The following is an 18,681-nucleotide window of genomic DNA, read 5'->3' as shown; positions in this document are numbered from 1 at the left end:
GATTTGCAATGAGTGTGTCTTGTTTTCAGAGGAGTGAGTGAATCAAGGCCAATGTAAACCCAAGAATTAAGACTTTCTGCAGCTTTAGAAGCTTCCAAGGAGAGAAGGAGGGCCAACAGAAAGACCTTAATTGAAATTAAGATCATTGCTGCAAAAGAGGACAAACAGAACAGGCCCAGGAATAGATATGGGAGCAAGTGGGAGGGAGTGTAATAGACATTAGGGCTATTTCTCTTCTGTGTAAAAAGTGACTTATGACTGACAGTTTGAAAGAACACTAATAGATGACTCAGACACTTATGAATAACAAAGTACACTAGAAATCTGAATCACTGGACTCTTTGCATAGATTTTGCGTTCAAATGCAAAAAGCCCTTTTAATGAATGCAAAAGTAGTTCTTGAATTAAAAAACGTTGGTTTCAATTCAGTGAAAGGATTTACAGAGGTGGTCCATGGGTGGAGAGTATGTATTACAGGGCTGGAATGCCCTGTAATATTGTCCCTACAGATATACATTGCTATTTGATAACATTCACAAACTCGCCTACTTTTCCCTTTTATCATAGAAAAGATCAGAAAGTTATAGAGGGAGAGGTTTCTGCATGAAAAATATTATTTTCCCCACAGTGAAAAAAGAAAAACACTGTATTTGTATTTAGTTGGAATGAGAATGCCCCTTTAATTGTAAATGGGTGAGTACCCCTTTCTTGAGTGGCCACTGCATGCAAAACTGGTATCTGACATTATATTTAGCCCTGTCATCATGCTAATCTAGCATGTGTTCAGAGGCTTAGGTCTAGCCCTGGTAATGCGAGGTCCAGAACCTATTTGGTGACCTGAAGGGGCACATAAAACAAGCCCTCCTAGTAGATTGGACTGCTATTCTTTGCCTTGGGCTGCATCACATAAAGCAGTTTTTACAGGGTACCGTAGTTTGTGAACATTTAGTGTGAGCAGACCTTTTTCTATGTGTCAGAGAGAATGATGTCTGCTGTCCCCCGGTCTAAGGATATGCTGTTATGTGAGCCCCCACAGCCTTGCGCTAACATCCATGCACATGTCAAGTGTGTATGTATATGGTAATAGGACTGTGTGTGTGTGGTATGTGTCCAAGTACAGGAGCAAGTAAGATCCAATTGGCATGCCCGTAATTTAGCGTGGCACAAAATGGATGATGAGAACAGGTTCTCTGGAAGGTGGAAGTGTATTAACTGCAACTGGTAGCTGGGGGGGGGTGAAGATCTGAGGTGAGGAAGAATGAAGAAAGGGCTCCCATTAAAGGTTCGAAGAGAGCCTTGCTAGCAGAAAGCTGCTAATTAGTTATTCTTGACAAGTGGCATTTGGTAGATGACAGTGATGAGGTGTGTGACTGCATTTTCTGTTGTCCAAGATGATGAGGTTTGTAGGCAGGACCCTACTATTTGCCTGTCCCTGATTGTTGCTTCAGGAAATTTGAACACAGCTAGGTGAAGAGATCACACAATTTGTTGTGCTCTTGTTTTTGATGCCAGCTGTGTTGCTACTTTTTGTGAGAGACACAATCTTTTATGAAGACAGTGTCTGAGAAACAGTCGGAAAATGTAATTTCCAAGAGAACCAGCTTAAACCAGTTCTTAAGTCGCAGACAGTGGATACATATCCACTGTCTGAAAACTGTGTTAAAGTCGGATCCAAAACAGCCCGTTTTGTTCCATTTCAAAGTTCGTCTTGAACAAGGAAGGGAGTGCCGCACAGGAAATTCAGAGAGATTTGGGGGCATATTAACAACGGGCAGCGATAATTATCGCTAGCCGTGCTTAGCGATAATTATATTATCGCAGGCTATCTCTTGTATTTATGGCCCTGGTAGCGCGTTATTAACAACGCGTTACTCCAGGGCGAAAAAAATTCCAGAGATAGCGAGGTTATCGCCCTTTTGCAGGGAACATCGCTGGTTTTCCAGCAATGTTCCCTGCAAAAGGGCAATAACCTTGCTGATACGACCCATAGGTCGCATCAGCATAATCCACCCCCTATGTTAGGGATGGCTAAGTCAGGATTTTATCAGACGTTAGGTTTTGGCGAAAACAGACGTTTTTGCCAAAATCTAATGTGTGCTAAAATCATGTGGGCTGCCTTGTAAATATCACAATGTAAACATCAGCAATATTTGCAAGGTAGTCCATCTTGGGTACGCCCAGTAACGCCCACATCCACTGTCTGAAAACTGTGTTAAAGTCGGATCCAAAACAGCCCGTTTTGTTCCATTTCAAAGTTCGTCTTGAACAAGGAAGGGAGTGCCGCACAGGAAATTCAGAGAGATTTGGGGGCATATTAACAACGGGCAGCGATAATTATCGCTAGCCGTGCTTAGCGATAATTATATTATCGCAGGCTATCTCTTGTATTTATGGCCCTGGTAGCGCGTTATTAACAACGCGTTACTCCAGGGCGAAAAAAATTCCAGAGATAGCGAGGTTATCGCCCTTTTGCAGGGAACATCGCTGGTTTTCCAGCAATGTTCCCTGCAAAAGGGCAATAACCTTGCTGATACGACCCATAGGTCGCATCAGCATAATCCACCCCCTATGTTAGGGATGGCTAAGTCAGGATTTTATCAGACGTTAGGTTTTGGCGAAAACAGACGTTTTTGCCAAAATCTAATGTGTGCTAAAATCATGTGGGCTGCCTTGTAAATATCACAATGTAAACATCAGCGATATTTGCAAGGTAGTCCATCTTGGGTACGCCCAGTAACGCCCACTTTGCATCTCATTGGAGATGCAAAGTGAGGCGTTGGGAAAAAGGGTGCTAACATGCATAATCTTGTAAATAGGGCGCTGGTTTTATCTCCGCTTTTTTGGCTTTGTAAGCCAAAAAAGCGGAGATAAAGCCCTTGTAAATATGCCCCTTGGTACCTGCCTGACAGCCAGTCTTACAGAGGACACCACCTGAAGTCTGCCTGGAGGTTTACCTACTGAGAATGAAAAGGAGATTGCATAGCCCTGCAGGAGGATATGTTCTGCAGGAGGAAAAGTCAACCGTATTTCCAGTCTGGGGAACACCCAGATAAAATCCATGACAGAGAGTAAAGCAAGAGTTGTCTCATGCTGTGGGGGGCGGGGGTGACCCAGTCGCTCTACGAGGTTCCACTGTGAACTGCTCCAAGACTTTGTGAAATCAAGCATCACGGTGCTGTCCACAGAACGCTGGGGCAGATTTACAAGAAAGTGAGGCATCTGTAGAGATGCGTCACTTTCTTTGCGCCAACATGACAAATCCTTGCGTCACCATGGATGCGCCGTATTTACAATACGGCGCACCATGGCGCAAGGATTGACAGATGCGTCAGAAATTCTGACGCATCTTTTGACGGCGGAAAAGTCACGCATTGCTGGAGTTGTGTCGCAATCACGACGCAACTCCAGCAATGCTCAGGGCCGCCCTATGCCTAACATGCTGCGTCAATTCTTACGCCTGCTTCAAGCTGGTGCAGGGTTTTGACGCAGCATGGACGTAAAAGTGACTCAGTGAAATCTTGTAGATTTCACTGCGTCACTTTTACGGGGCTTCCTGCGACAGAACGCCCACCCTGCATACATTAAACCTGACGCAGGTTTAATGTGGCGCAGGGCTTCACAACGTGACGCATCTCCCTAGATGCGTCACGTTGTAAATGGGCCGCAACTTTTATGCTGCCGCTGCGTCACAAAAGTGACGCAACGACGGTGCAAAAGTGACGCAAGGGGCTTGTAAATCTGCCCCACTGTGCCACAGTACACTGTGAATGTGAGTGACTGCTGTCACCACTTCTGACAGTGCAGATCAGTACAGAAGACTCCCCAAAATGCCCAAAGCTATTTAGAGGAGTTGGAGAGCATTCGGGAAAAAAAAACTGTGTGGACTTAAATAAGGTGCAAACCCCCGACCTGCGCCAAGAAAACTGGAGCTTGCAAGATTGTTAACACAACATAACTTCACTGTGATATTAATCCAATTCAACGAGCTTCTCTGACCCGCAGCAAGGAAACTATTTGGTCTTCTTGAAACAACCGCATGCGTTGTAAATAACATTTGAACTAAATATGTAAATCTTATTTACTCGCCATCATTAGCCCTCAATGTATAAATACACGTTGCATCCTGGGGTCATCTGAGCAGAACACCATATGAAGAACATTACTTAATTGAGAAAGTAAATTGTCCCATCTATCATCTCAGCACTTGACCTTGCAAGAAATTAAATCATATTAGCAAAGCTAATAACATCACCGTGAACACATATTTGCTTGGAATTGTGTTTAACCCTCTCCACTCACACCGGCTTGTTGTTACTTGATTCGGCGGAAGGGCCAGCGATATTTTTTTTCAAATAGCGCCCGATGTACGCACAAACTGTTCAATTAGAAACGTTATTTTGTTTTTTCCCTTTCTTCCACGGGCTGTACGATGACATTTAACAGCTGGGATACAGAACGTGTTATTTCCACATCAAAAGCCCTGACAGTCAGAGCTAAGCAGCAAAGCTGGTGGCGTTTTCGCATCCAGTATTTGAAACTTGCTTGTCGCTAGCAGGGATTGTGTTTATCTGAATCCTCGGGAAGAATTCAGACTGAAGGCAATTACAATCTGAGCTGCACAGCTGCATAGGGTGGCCAATTTGGCACGCTTACCTTATGCATACAGTTTCAGACTGATTTGCATTGCTAATTTGACTGGAAACAAATGTTCGCTCTGTGTTCCATGGTGCAGCACCATACTGCGTTCCCATGCCACGTTTTCAGATAAAATAATACGCAAAAGGAAATGCAATTACAAAGACAGTGAGATTGTGTTAGTAAAAACTAATAGACTGTATTAGCGGCCAGCTATCCCTTCTCATACATATATAGACTCATCTCTTCAAACAAACCTTCTTCGTAGTTTAATCAGCCTGATGCAACTGCCATCCAGGGCCGGACTGGTTGTAGCGGTGTTGGAAACGGCCCTTTTTGCAGGGTTATCCCCCAAACTTTTAGCTTCTTCCTCCTTTATTTTTTCTGACCCGTGGTTGTTGGCAATAGGACCCTGGGCACTTTACCACTGCTGGTCAGTGCTGAAGTGCATATGCTCTCTGTATAAATTGTTATATTGATTGGTTATCCATAATTGGTATATTGTTTCACCTGTTAGCCCCTAGAAAAGTGCACTGAGTGTGCCAGGGCTGGTGATTCAAATGCTACTAGTGGGCTGCAGCACTGATTGTGCCACCCACAGGAGTAGCGCTAAAATGATGTCTTAGGCATGCTTGCAGTGCCTATGAGCAGTCCAGGACTGCCATGTCGACCTGGCCAGTGCACCCACTGGCCAGGCCTTATCCTTCCCTTTCTGTACATGTCAGGCATCCCTATGGTGGCCCTAGGTACCCCCCTGGGCTGGGTGCAGTGTATCTGAAAGATAGGGCATGTACTGAGGTGTGTAACATGCCCTGGTAGTGAATTACAGACATTTTCGTTTTTCACTGCCGAGAGGCTATCTTGCCCATAGGATAGAATGGGGAAGGCTGTTTACATGCCTATCTTCCCATAAGGGCAAGATAGAAAATCCAAGTTTGGTATCTCTGTGTTCAGAATTTAATTATACATCTTTTTAGCAAGATGGTTTTTAAATTCACTGTGTGAGAATAGCACTTTTTAGAAAGTAGCTATTCTCCTGTTTAACCTTCCTGTGTGCCTGTGTGCTGGTTGGCTGACTGGTGTCATGTGATGGGCTAGGTGGCTCCAGGAGCCTGGATGAGTCAGCAGCAGGGTGAATAGGGAGATCTGCTTTAGATGGGTGGGAGGAGTAGTCCCTGGGTTTGAATAGGGCTGCCCCTGACAAACACAATGCTGGCTCCACCCCCTGCTGGCCAGGCTGAGGACTCTGCCTCTGCTGGCACAAAGAAGGCTCCACCTCCTGCTGAGCGTCTAACGACCCTGCCCCTCACTCTGAAAGGAACCAGGTGCTCCAGAGCAGAGCACACCCAGGAACCGGTTTGAGCAGGGGAATCCCCCCACTGAAACAAAGAGAGACAAAGACTTGGAGGGGCATAAGAAGAGGACCCCAGACACCTAAACTTTAGATCACTTTGGAACTAAGAAGAAACCTCTGCCAAGGAGAAAGCTGAAAAGGACTGAAGAGGAGAAGACTGCCTGCTTGCTGTTTTGCTTTGCTGCCAAGGAGAGGGGAAGGACTTTGCTGTGTCCCCTTCTTTTGATTCTGATCTCCAAGGGCCTGAGAAGAGCTGGCTCCCTGTTAAGAAGTCAGAGGAACAAAAGGACTTCACCACCAGCTCCCCTGGAACTCTGCTGAAGGAGTTCTGACCTGCCTTGGAGTGTTTGCCCAGTCTTGGGGCCTCAGGAGGTCGTTTTGCTGTGTTTTGGGAGCTGGGAAGCAGAAGCGTGAAAAGAGTAACTGGTACCCAACGCATCATCCGATTGCGTGTCGCAAGGACGAGAGTGCGTGGAAAATTTCATCGCGGCACCATCGCAACACGCAGGGTCCCCGCATCGCCGAGTGCGTCGAGCATCGTCCCGAAGCGTGAAGATTCCTGACATTGCGAGGGTCGTCGCAGAACCAGTTTGCGGGCCGCACCACTGCCGGTGCGTGAAAAGTCTCCAGTCATCGTGTGCGTCGACGCAGAGTCCCGTTCCGTGGCGCATCGAGAGTTGCGGCGCCGGAAGTCAACGCTGCGCCGCGCATCGTGCCACATCGAAGCGTGTCGCATCGAACCTGTGCGTGAAGCTTCCCCCTAAGAAACCTACGCAACGAAGGCCAAAGTCATCGCATCCTCCCCTTACAGATCGGAGCCGGCGCATCCACCTCGGCTGCGTGAAGCAGGGCTGCTGCAAAGCCTCCCCAGGATCTCAGGAGTATCGCATCGCCTTTGCAAGCTTCCTTGTTATAGCTTTTGGGAACCTTATCGCAACTACAGGTACTGTTGGGCACGAAAGTGTCACATTTTGTGCATTGAGAGTCGCATTGTGCAGGACACTGACTTTTACATCCTGGAGTACTTTCTGCAAACTCTTGAACTATCTTTAAAGTAACCTTTTTGAATTATATGTTGGTTTGTCTGTAGTATTTGGTCTTGTGAAGTTTTTAGTAAAGATACCTTATTTTTCTAAAACTGGTGTGGAGTAAATCTGTGGTGTTTTCACTGTGTTACTGTGAGTGTTGGTACAAATACTTTACACATTGCCTTTGATAGCCTAGACTGCTCAGGCCAAGCTACCTAGAGGGTGAGCAGGGGTTATCTTAACAGTGTATCCCCCTTTCCCTGACTAGAAGCAAGGGTCCCTACTTGGACAGTGGTACCTACCCTGCCAACTAGAGATCCCCAGATCTAACAAGCGGGCACCAGGCGATTCCCTGGTGGGCGCCCAGGGTGAGGGCTGATTTTGGGCCCCTGGGGGGGATTTCGGCAATATCGCCCCTATAACAAAATCGTCCGAAACCGGCCTAGCAAACAGTTCAGCTGCACCCCCCTGCCCCCAGGGGTCCGGCCGAGCAGTTTGCCAGGGCCGAGTTTGGTTCCGAGTCCGGCCCTGGTCCCATCCAGTGGGAATACTCTCTCTCTTTTCCCTCTCAGCCCTGCGACCCTCTCTTCTGTTCTTCTCCCTTGTCCTCTCCATCTATGACAGTTCCCACCACTCCTTCCTACTGTTGCATATACATCATCTCAATTCTATAGTGGGCTCCTGTGAGTCATTAGGACCTGTTTGCATGGTCCCCCCAGTTTTTGCCCCCATTTTGACCACTAGATGCTGATTTTCTGACTCAGACTGTACCCTGGGATCTGCTAACCAGACCTAGGGCCTGTGCTCTACACTGTAGTACATGGTAATTAGGTAAGGAATGCAGGTTTTGAAGCCCAGTAGATTTAATGCACTTACGTGTGCACTACTGTGGTGCCTGCTGTCATTTTAAAAGCCAGGCCTGCTTCGCAGGATGCTTTTAAATTGAAATTATATGCAAATTCGATGTTGAATTTAAAGGTACTTCCAAAGTGTCAAACTACATTATTTGTGCATATGTCACCTCAGAGGTCTCCCCTATGTGCCCCAGTGGTAAGGTGACTGGTAACTATGAACAGGGACATTATAAAATATGTTTGATAAGCCCTAGTCATGGAAAACTGCCAATTTTGCTTTCCCCGTTGTAGAAAACTAGCTCCACAGGCTCCAACTATACTGATATCAGTTTATATTTTAGCCTGAGACCACATCTGATTCAGAGGTGCATACATATTGGTTTTGAAAGAAGAAAAAACAAGGTGTAAAGAAACAGAACATCCCTTTTCATTACAAGTGGAAGGCATAGGATACATTTCTAACAGGTTGGACCTTAACTCCAGTATCAGCTATGATGATACATTGAAAGTGGTCTTTCACTGGTCAGGACTGCTCCAATGTGGATGAGGTTACAATTTCACTGCAAAGGATGCCTGAGGTGCTCATCTGAATATGTACATTAACCTCTATCAGTAGGCTCGGCCACTAAATCTGCAACTGTTTAAGAAGCTCCGCCTCAAAAGTGAACACACTTCCATCCACTTTACGAGTCATTACTTTGTGCTGTGGCTGTAAGCACATTGCTCACAAGAGAGCTACGATACCAGCTACAAGTGAATATTGATTGAAATCTTAAAACATATGTAGGACAATATTTTAATATAATTAATGTCAATTACTATCTTCACCAATTAAGAAAATTGCACACTTTCATAGATAGCAATTTACTAGACTAAACTACTTGGGGATTCTGGTTAACAAGGGGCACGATAATATGGTTATGGACAACTTGCAGCCATTGATGTCTAACATTGTAATGATTTTCTCAGAAGGTCGTCCTTGCATCTTTCGCTGTGGAGGAGGGTACAGGTGAGGAAAACTGACACAGTGCCTCTTTTCAACTATGTGTTTGGCTTGTTACCCCTCCCTATATCCAAAGGTACTGTATGTGTGCTCACCAAGCACACAAACAACCTTTATCTGGGTGGGAAGGGAACCCCAACTCCAATCTGCAAAGTTACATGTAAATACGAGAGCAAGAAGCCTCAGATTACCAGAAATGTACATGTATTTAGCACACCAAGTGTAGCAGTTGCCATATTGGTGGAGGGCAAGGAAAACTAGAGTGGGTCCTCATAGAGAGGTTGCTTTTGGGGCCCCTCTTAGACTAGACATCCTATATAGGACAAAGTTCCCGGACATGAGCCCCGGTCCGCTTTCATTGAAGGCGATGTATGTAATTTGGAGAGACTCACACATTCTTTTAGGTGTCGATTAATCTCTACACCTACCGGCACCACTGGGGTTCAACCTTATAGAATACCACCAGATCAGATTGCAGGCCTGGCTCCAGGGTAGGTGACTTATATGACGACAGAATGTTTTAAAACTTCCAGATGCTCTGTGGATAATTTGCCCTCCCTGAATTACAGATTTGACCATATAGGCAGCTCTGACATTGTATGAAAGACATGCTGTGGCTGGACCATGTACCACTGCGAGAATCCCCAAACCAGAATTATTGGCATATGTGGGTGAAAGCAAAGGCGTGGTCATTAACCTGTACCAGATACTTATTGATCACTCTTATTCAAATGCCACACGGACCGAGACTAGGACATTTTGGCAGGAGGGGTTGGGTACCCAAAATGAGGAAGGGGACTGGAAATAATTCATGGACTTTCACAACTGTACACTGCAGGAGGCTAGGTTCAAATATACATATTTCAAGACACCACATAACTGGTATTGAACTTCTTATAAGTTGAGGAGAGCTAGACTCACACAGGACAGCAGATGTTGGAGAGGCGCACAACTGAACTGTGACCTTTACCATATCCTATGGTTATGCCCAAGACTCCGCAATTACTGGGCAGATATCTGGTGCATGTTGCATAATACCAGCCTCTTCCCCTTTGCTGAATGAGCAAAGCTAGCTCTCCTTCATGACTTTGTGGATACTGATTACGCTACATCTGCATGGACGAGTTGGATATTGATGGCCCTGATGGTAGCGAAAATCTGTACCCTCTGCCAATGGCATACCACAACAGTGCCTATACATCTAGAATGGATTACTGAACTGTTTCGATTGGCAGCATATGAGAGGTGTATTTAGAAAATACAAATCTAACTCCTGAAGTTTTAGGTAATTTGGGAACTATTCACACACCTCACAGACCCAGAGGTACTGATCCCAATGCCACAATTTCAGGCTCAAAGCAAAACCAAAGGGGATGATGGACGGAGTGTTAAACATTGTAAGCACTCACCGCCAGTCAACTGATCTGGGTTTAATCCATCATCATTCTTTCGCTCACTCCACCACCCCAGTTCAGACATGGCCATATGTAAATCAGTCTGACCCTGTGCCTCATGGGAACAGTCCAGCCCGAACTGCCAAGCCATGTCTTCCCTTGACCGGAAACAAGCATCCTGGGACCGGTTTCTGGCCAATCAGCCATCATCAGCCAGGCTAGCTTGAATCCAGTGGCAAAGTGAGCAAGGGACCCACGTCTGGGCATACCCTGCCAACTTAGGGCGAACAAAGCAAAACCAAAGGGGATGATGGACGGAGAGTTAAACATTGCAAGCACTCACCCCCAGTCAACTGATCTGGGTTTAATCCATCATCATTCTTTAGCTCACTCCGCCACCCCAGTTCAGACATGGCCATATGCAAATCAGTCTGACCAACGATGGATTTAGGCCCATATTAGAAATACCCCACCCCGCTCTCTCTTCCACTCTCACTCCCCCCACACATAGAAGATGACCTTTTTTCCAAACTGTGCCAAGGGAGGATAAATCTGTGGAGAACAAGTAGTCCAGGATCATAATGGCAAAACCATACCTCACAGAGAATTAATATTGCAAAGAAGAGCTGAGCAGGTTTCAGCAGACACTAAGCATCTAGGATGCAGGAAAGGGTAATTCCTATAGTGGCTCGCAAGAAAGCTAGAGGCTATGCTCTCACTTGCTCTATTCGTTATATTGGGGGGAGTCGGGATTCTGTTTCGTTCATCTCCTGTTGAAGGCATATATCACCCACCAGAGGTAGGTCACTCAGGGTTAGAAGGTGTACTGCTGAGGGATATAGACAGGTGAGGGAGGCCTCTTGGTAACAGTATGCATGGTCAGTGCCTGGAAGATGGCAGGTTGTGATAATGGAGAATAGGATGGATTGGCAATGCACTGCTTGGGCCTTTTCCAGGATTAGAATTTGCCAGCACACTATATATTTGGGCAGGAATAAGGAGAGGTGCAATAGACAACGTAGACTGAGGTGACCTAGGCAGGCAACCGTGTGGATTGCAATGCTTTAAAACCTTTATTATTTTTGAGTTAGACTCTATTTTGATCTGTATGAGTGGTTTCCACTCAATAAATATGTTTATGAAATACCAATAAAAAAGTTTTTTTAAAAGACACATTCATACAAAATCTCCAAAATTGAGTTGAACATTTTGATAATTTTCCCCGCACAAAATCTAGAAGAATAGCCTTAACCATTTTCCCTAACGCCCTCAGAATACACCATGTATTTACTGGGTATTAGCTATAGGATCCAATAAATATACTAATCGGGTTTGCTGTAATTTTCTTGGAATGGTCAGCATAAAGGACATATTTAAGTGGTAATAATATCAAAAAGCACAAGCTATTGTTCTATAACAGTGCAGCAATAGACAAATAGTATCAAATATAGCAAGTAGAATTCTCTCCCATTATGTCCGACAAACCTTTTTACCTTTCCCTCATATATCAGATCAGAGGAATGGGAACCTTCATGAGAAGTGTCTAGTGATGCCATGTTAGGCCTCCAACCTAGGCAAAAATTACCACTGATACCCAAAATGCTATAAATATCTGCCAATGTCCAAGAGACTATTCACTACACATCTGTCAAATGATAATCAGGTATCTTACTTGGATTGAGGACTTGCCTGGCAGAGTTAGGCACATCATCTTCCTGAGTTAACATAAGACACATTGGGATACACTGCCTGCCATTTGGATTTTATCTAGCTGCACTGGTGAATTCTAAGTGTATGAAGGTCTGAATGCTCATAGTTGTGAAGACCAAGACTGGAGATGATCCCAGGAAACCTTGCTTAGCTTGCTCTGTGGAACTGAGACCCTGCCGGGTAAAAACCCTTGCTGAGCTGGATATTGATAAAGTGAAACATTGTCACACACATTTTGACACTGGTTAAATAGATGTGATGGATCTTGGTCTTAGTCAAAAATTGTGATGAATCCAAAGGTTTCCTGAATGCTGGGAGCCCTCTCTGCTTTCTTAATCCTGAGTTGTATATCCAAAGTACAGAAAATCCATAGTGCTGCATTCCATCGCTTGTGTTCTTAATTGAGACAGCGTTCCAGCCCAATCAGATGCATTGTGTGTCTATGCCAGCTTCTTATGACAGCTTTATGGAGTGATTCCATAATTGAAAAAACCTGCTCACTACAAGCTATTGCATGCTCAATTAGAAACCTTGGAACTCTATTATGATTGCGTCTGAATCCAGAAGAGATTCAATATCCATAAAATCTGCTACTGGGGACAAAAACTGCATTTGACTACTTAGTATCCTGTATTAGCTGCCAGAAGTGGTGGCAGGCTCCAACTCGGGGATCTTAACTGTTTGTCAAGACTATTTTATCTGTCCTTTGACTTCATGGAGACTTCACTACATATAATCAGGAGGTGACTGCCTCTGGAGAGTACTGTTTTCAAAGTTGACGTCATCTGAGATCATTGCTGTTTTAAACATAATTTTACTTCCACTAACATAACGTAACATAACATAACATAACATTTAGATTTATATATGCTCGAGGAGCCTTCAAAGCAAAATGACTAAGCATTTGTTGCCAAAGAGACCCTATGTGCTTTCGAGACAGAAAGAAAATGTATTTACTAGTCATTGTGTTAGAATATCATATGTTAAAATTATTACAACCATCCTAGTTCCTTGGAAGCTCTCAGTTGGTGCCACGACAGAGCTCTACATTTGAAGAAAAGACAAATAAGTAAGAAAATTTGCCATTAAATCCCATTCCTTCCCCTTTTCACAGAGCAATAAACTACTCTACCTACTCCTTGTCAAGCTTCTCTGCAAAGGAATGGGCAATGTCAGCTTCTGAATCACTATTGAAGAAAATTAAAATGCCACTTTTCATATGCAAACTACTGTTCAATCACTCATCTACCATTCGTAGACAAGGTCATGATTCAGGCTAAAATGGAGAGCAAAGTCACAAATCATCAAGTTGTCTGACAACTATCTCCAGGTTTCTGATATATGTTCCACATGTCTCCTCTTCCTTTGGGTCTCTCAGCTACATTTAACCTTCTTGAGAAGGATTAAATTCAATAGCACAGTCTTGTCATGGTTTAACTCCTTCCTGAAAAAAAATTTGAAAGCTCAGCTAGATGACTGTCTCAAGATCTATTAGTATCCATGTGATCTGCAGCACATGGTAAAGCTCCATATAGTCACCTGGGATCATCTTCCCCCACATAGAACCTCTTAAAATACTTCTGGCTGATAAGAACTTCAAACTCCATCAATACACTTCCGTACCTCAAATTGTCCTCTAACATAACTCATCGACAGCTTTTGGGCTTTATTAGTGAAGCCTGTATGTCAAACACCTGAAGACGAAGTCTGCATTAATTACCTTTGACTGCAATCAGGCACATGCTCAAAAGTGACTCTTGTCAATAAATTCGATTAGGTTTACAGCTGATTATCAGACAACGCTAAGCTACTTGGCTTCCACATCAACATAAACCTTGATTTCAAATGAAGCTGGTGTTACTCTTCAGACAGGCCATCCACTTGGAAACTAACGCTAGAACAGCTGTTTAAGCACAGTTTTTTTCAGAAAAGCAAAGGGGGAAAAACACACAGGCCAGATCACTGTCCCTCATTAGACTCCCATAAATGATGTCCTACACTGAACACTATAACGGATCAAGACAATTAGGAAATATGACTGGAACACCGCCATGCACTCACTGACAACCTCTGCCCACCTACACCACATCCATGGTCTGCTGCATCTATTTGGGGACTGTGATAATTAAAAATCGCCAAGACCTGATAAGCAAGATCAAGATATCTTGTGGTCTACAAAAAAGATCTATTTATTTATTGAGATACAACACAATCCTTCACCACTCTACTTTCAAAAAGAATAGAAGAATCAATTCTTCAAGAAAGATTTTGCCACAGGTAGGCTGATCTGCTGCACTTTGACTTCCACCATTAAATAAAGAAATAGGATTCCTCCTGCAAATTCAATGCATTTCCTTTACCCTTAGTACATGGGTTTCTTTTCCCTATATGATAGTCTTTGCTTTATAGCTAGATTTGCACGATACAATAAAACATGTGCAAAAACAACTGCAAATCATATCTTGCAAACTGTGTCTCTTTCTTGATAGCATTATAGACTTCAAAATATGGAAAAACTCATTAATACAGCTTTGTATCCCACTGTCGAAAGCTATACGAGTCATTAAAGGGAATCTACATAAGTTATAGGGTCAAGCCATAGCCAAATGTTTATAAATAGGGAGAGAGTCTTTAATGGCTAGTTTTGCTCAGGGCAAAATTGCTATAATGCAAATAGAACATTTTACTCAAAGGCAGTAGAATTTTCTAAATTAAACAATGAGAATCAGAAAGACAAACACAGAAATGTTGGAATGGAACTGCATTATTTGCCATCTGGACTCCCCTTGTCTTAATGGAACTCATAACATTCCCATGATTTTATATAGCTTTATAGATCACTGTTGTCGGCTAATATTAGCCACTATAGGCTCGTGCAAGCGGTATAGTTCCGAGTCAAAGGCAGACAAGAAGTGGATTTATAACACACCATGCCTCTGAATCTCTAATTCCTCTCGCAAGTACTTGCTTTGTTTGTGCTCCTAATGTTTGCTAGCACGTGCCCACAGCAGGAAATGTGAATGTGTTCAGCAGTCTGCCCCTGATCTTCCTTGGGCTCTTACAGACCGTTTTAATTCACTTGGCAGAGCTGAGGGAGACAGGAGATAAGCAGGATTCCCCCTCCCTCCCTCCAAGGTCCCAGTGACACTGAGAGCAGCAGGAAGTGAGCGGGAGCAGACTCTCTGTGTTCTCTAATCCACCACCGCTGGCCCTCTCATCCCCCTGCGCAATCGATATAGCCTGTGGACAGGCAGGGGCTAGAGAGAGAGGCAGCGGGTATGTAGGGTGTAGATTAGTGAAGCAGCGGGCCTATACTAGTGCTTATAGTGCTTTGCTACTCTACTTTCTTCAATGGAGCTGTCAACATTCCAAAGTGCTGGTATATAGTGATGAAATTTATAGGAAAGCCATTTGACCCCTCAGCCCATGAGTTAGAGGTTGTGGATATTTGAGTGATCCCACAAATATATGATTAGACCTCTGTTCAAATGTTTTCCAGAGACAATAATAGCTTGTGTTTTCGATTAACATTTATCTTGAAATATAAATCTGCTCTCAAACGTGTTCACAACAGAAATCTAGGAGTGAACATAGAAACAGATTGGAAGTTAAAAGTACATGGAATGTAATCAGCATTTCCAAAATGATAAAGGAATTATAATTAAGTTTGTTAGTAATACAACCTATGGAGGATGCCAAACTAGTCAGAGGCAACTGGATTGCGCAGATGGCTTGTTCACCAGCCGACAAAAAGAAGCGGGGGGTCCTGACCCTAATTTCCAAAAGTTCAAATATAACAACAGACTCAAATTCCCATGACAATGAGGGTAGACTTCTAGTAACACATCTGAGGAGGGGAGAGGAGCGGATCCAGGTAACAAACATTTACGGCCCCAATGCAGACGACCCATCCTCTTGGGCGGAGGTGTCACGCATGCTAGATAGCTTCCCTCAAAACGATCTCATGGTTGTCGCCGGGGATTTTAACATCCCACTGGATTACATAATGGACAGGCAATCCTCCTGTCAATACCACCCCACTAACGCGCATGCTACACTCCAAAACATCTGCTCCAAGTTCAATCTCAAGGATGCATGGCGACTACACTTCTATTCTAACCCACACAACTCCTACACCAGGATAGACTACATACTTATTTCGGGAACACACACACACCTAATCGAACACTCCGAAATAGCGCCAAGATTAGTTTCGGACCACTCATGTATCAGGCTAAAACTGAGCGGGTGCCATAACAAAGACGTCCCCCGGAGGTGGTGTTTTAATAGTGAAGTGTTATCAGACCCCGAGAACACAAAAAAGATAGAGGAGGCCATAACTGACTACCTAACTCATAATGACTCCCCGGAGATTAGCGTCAACACACTATAGGATGCCCTAAACCAACGGTCAGAGGCACAATAATTGGAATTAAGTCAAAAATAAACAAGAATACAAACCTGAGATTAAAACCAACTTGAGCAGGAGATCAAGAGGTTAGAATTAGGCCATGCAAACGCCATACAGGACAATAAGCTCCTAGCAAGACTAACACAGAACAAATACGAATATAACAAAATCCTGAGCGCGAGAGCAGTGTTGTGGCTCAACAAGGGCAAAGCCCTTAACCTATGCGAAACCAACAGAGCTGGGAAGCTTCTTGCTTCCCACCTAAAACACAAACGCAACCAAATTGCGGTCTCATCTATCACAGACTCTAGCAACAAAACCCACACAAGACACAAAGACATCCTCAAGACATTCCAAGAGTTCTACCCAGAGCTCTACAGGAATGACCAGACCCTTAACCAAGAGGACTGTACAAAATACCTCTACAGAATCGGGCTGCTGAAGCTAAGCACTGACGACACAATCAGGCTAGGTCAGGAAATTAGCTGTGCTGAAATTGAAATGGCAGTCAAATCACTGAAGAAAAATAAAGGCCCGGGGCCATACAGGTACACAGCCGATTTCTATAAGACCTTCATAAACCAGCTTAAGCCAGCAATGAAAAAGGTCTATAACCAGGCTGCAACTAAGGGGAGGTCCCTCAATCCATGACAGAAGCTAATATAATAGTCATCCCGAAGGAGGGTAAGGACCATCTATTACCAAAAAATTACAGACCCATATCCCTCATCAATGTGGACTGTAAAATCTACGCAAAGATCTTGGCTGTCAGACTGAATACGATCCTCCCCAAATTAATAAGTAACTCCCAGGTCGGATTCCTGCGCAACTGTGTGTCTAGCGACAACACCCGACTCCTCTGCCACATATTGGAACAAGTGTCCGCTAAACCAGAAGCGGCGGTAGCTATAGCATTAGATGCCGAGAAGGCCTTTGATAAAGTCTCCTGGGCCTTCCTAGAGCGTTGCATGCAGGCCTTCAACTTGGGAGACACACACATACGGATGACTATGGCCCTATGTCGGAGCCCTTCAGCTCGTTTCACAGTTGATGGCACACTCTCTGACCCCTTCACACTGCATCAAGGTACAAGACAGGGTTGTCCATTGTCGCCGGCGCTTTTCTTACTGGCCCTTGAACCCCTCATCCAGGACATAAAACTGAACACTAGCATAAAAGGGGTCGATATCAATGGAGTCGAAATAAAACTAGCCGCCTACGCAGATGATATACTGATTGTAACGGAACAACTGAAGTCCACAATTGAGGCACGGATGACCACGAGAGCAGAATACTCAAAACTATCAGGGTATAAAGTAAATAAAGACAAATCCGAATGTAAACCATTAAATATTCACAGCACAAAAGACATCCTAGAGAATTTGGGGCTGATCTGGCAGACGGAGCATATTAAATACGTAGGCATACATTTCGGTAGCGACCTGATAACCACTCTACACTACAATGAGAAGACACTATTAGAAAAAATTAAGAAACTTTTGGACTCCTGGTCCCCAAAATTCATAACGTGGTGGGGTAGAGTCGAAACTATCAAAATGATGATCACCCCAATGATTAACTACCTGATAAACTTGCTCCCACTCCTGCTCACAGACGATTTCCACCGGAAAATCGATATCATGCTCACTAAATTCCTATGGCGTGGAAAGAAGGCAAGGATAAGCATTAGGAAACTGAGACTGGAGAAATCTCAAGGAGGGGTAAACCTAGCAGACTTCAGGTTGTTCCAACTAGTCTTTCTAGCAAAACAGGGGTCATACTGGGTTCCCCGGCGACCGACTACATACCAGTTTGGCTTCTGGTAGAGAAGGCCATCCTGAACAATCTGAGCCCACTGGCCCTCCTAACAGCTAACACATATCCCACTCATCAAAACTATCTTTAACATCGCGCTTCCAAATGTAGACAAGAAGATGGAGGTTAGCATCAAAGGGTCTAAGTTAGATCTCTTTGGGCTAATATTCAAGTTTAAATACAAAGGGAAAACCCTAACCTTCGATACCTGGATAGAGAAAGGTATTTACTACCCGCACCAACTCGAAAATGGGGAATACCCCATTACCTTCTCAGACCTCAAAGCAAGACACCACCTTAAAGACATCGAACCTCTATAAGTTCCTGAAAATAACAGCGGCCATATCAAAGACGAATCTAAATAACCCCCAACCCTCATTCTTACGTTATGTCTCAAAAATTAACAAACTAGGACACCAAGTATCACAGCTCTACAAACTCTTACGCCCCAAAACCAACAAACTTAACGGAAAAGGA

At 44.2% G+C, this 18,681-nt stretch overlaps 1 protein-coding gene across 1 annotated transcript in view; it reads right to left on the bottom strand.

Moving 5' to 3' along the window:
• Positions 1–18,681, bottom strand: part of NRG3 (neuregulin 3) — a 1,803,861-nt gene that overhangs the window by 1,062,833 nt on the left and 722,347 nt on the right. The window lies entirely within an intron of this gene.

The sequence above is a fragment of the Triturus cristatus genome, chromosome 1_2, assembly GCF_964204655.1.
Source record: "Triturus cristatus chromosome 1_2, aTriCri1.1, whole genome shotgun sequence".
Lineage (NCBI taxonomy): Eukaryota > Metazoa > Chordata > Amphibia > Caudata > Salamandridae > Triturus > Triturus cristatus.
This window is presented reverse-complemented; position numbering and strand designations above follow the sequence as displayed.